The sequence below is a fragment of the Frankliniella occidentalis genome, unplaced genomic scaffold (genome assembly GCF_000697945.3).
Source record: "Frankliniella occidentalis isolate FOCC.00 unplaced genomic scaffold, Focc_3.1 Scaffold69, whole genome shotgun sequence".
In the NCBI taxonomy this organism is placed as follows: domain Eukaryota; kingdom Metazoa; phylum Arthropoda; class Insecta; order Thysanoptera; family Thripidae; genus Frankliniella; species Frankliniella occidentalis.
Genome location: NW_026267199.1, coordinates 1,236,510 through 1,237,885, shown reverse-complemented (window position 1 = coordinate 1,237,885; position 1,376 = coordinate 1,236,510).

Genomic DNA, 1,376 nt, shown 5'->3' with positions numbered 1-1,376 from the left:
GACACGTTCTAGGAATTTCCCATCATCATCAGCGGCTGTTTCTGGAATGCTTTTCATTTCTACCGTTGTTTTTATTCATAGCGAGGGGGGCTGGTGCTTGCGATTTGCACAGGTCCATTTGATGATTTGATTCTCACATCTCTAACTGTTGTGACGTTGTCTGTTTAACTCGATACGGTAGCGCGTGGTGCGCCTCTCAGGAGGTTGTGTGTACGGCTCGCAGCCTCGCCACACAAGATTCCGATAGTTGGGTTCGAAGTTGTTCAAAGTGCCAGCCATGTGGGGAGTGGGCCCCCTCTCGGCTTTTCGCGTGCGAGCGCCTGGCTCACGTCCAGGTTCATACGTCTCGCAGTCTCACGCACATATGTGTCTGTTCTTCGCTCGTTGCTATGAAAGGATGAGTCAATTGGAAAGTGTAAAAAAATAATTTTACAATCTGTACAACACTTTAAATGTTCTTTGTTTTGGGATTAAAACTGTATAACATTTTTGTTTTGCAGATTGCAAATCCCAAAATTTTCGTACAAAAAATCGTCTTTGAAAAACCTCTGAAAAAGTGGTATTTGTTTTAATTACTTTAAGTGAGTTGTCCTAAGATTTGCCAGTGTATCCCGGTAACTTCTTCAACTTCAACTTCTTCAAAAAGGGTTATAACGAAGGATAATAAAGGGAATACTCCTTGGTAAGGGTTACAGGAAAATTTTCCATTGCAAAAGTCGTAAAATTACAATTTGAAAATTGTAAACTGACAAGAACTCCCTATCGACTTGGAATTGACCGAGCAGATAGAATGGGCTGTCGTAAATTCACGACATATTTTGTAAATCAAAATTACAATTAATGTCATAAATTTATCAGGATATTTTCCACAGGGAATGGAAAATATATCTTTTTCTTTTTCAAGGTTAAACTTCTTGAATCACATACTGAAAAATACGATTTTCTGGATGTAGTACGATGCAACTCGTTTTACAGCGAGACTTTTCACAAGAGCGATAGGCAGGTGCGGAGTGCAGTGCGAGTGCGAACGCTAAGAAGTTACCGTGAAGTCGCGCTGAACACAACCCCGCTTGATGCTCCCGCCCTTCAGAGTCCGCTTCGCTTCACCCCCCTTTTCCGCTTCTATCCCGCGGCCTCACACGCGCCGATCCGAACCGCAGACCCAGCCGAAAATTCCGGTTACGGTTACGGCCAGAATTTACGATTACGGCCGTAATTTGCTACGGTTACGGTCAAAATTTACGATTACGGCCGTAATTTGCTACGGTTACGGTTAAAATGTACGATTACGATCGTAACCGGAGTTCGATTACGGTTTACACTTACGGTTACGAGTAAGCTTGCGAATACGACCGTAACCGTAGCCCGGTTACGGT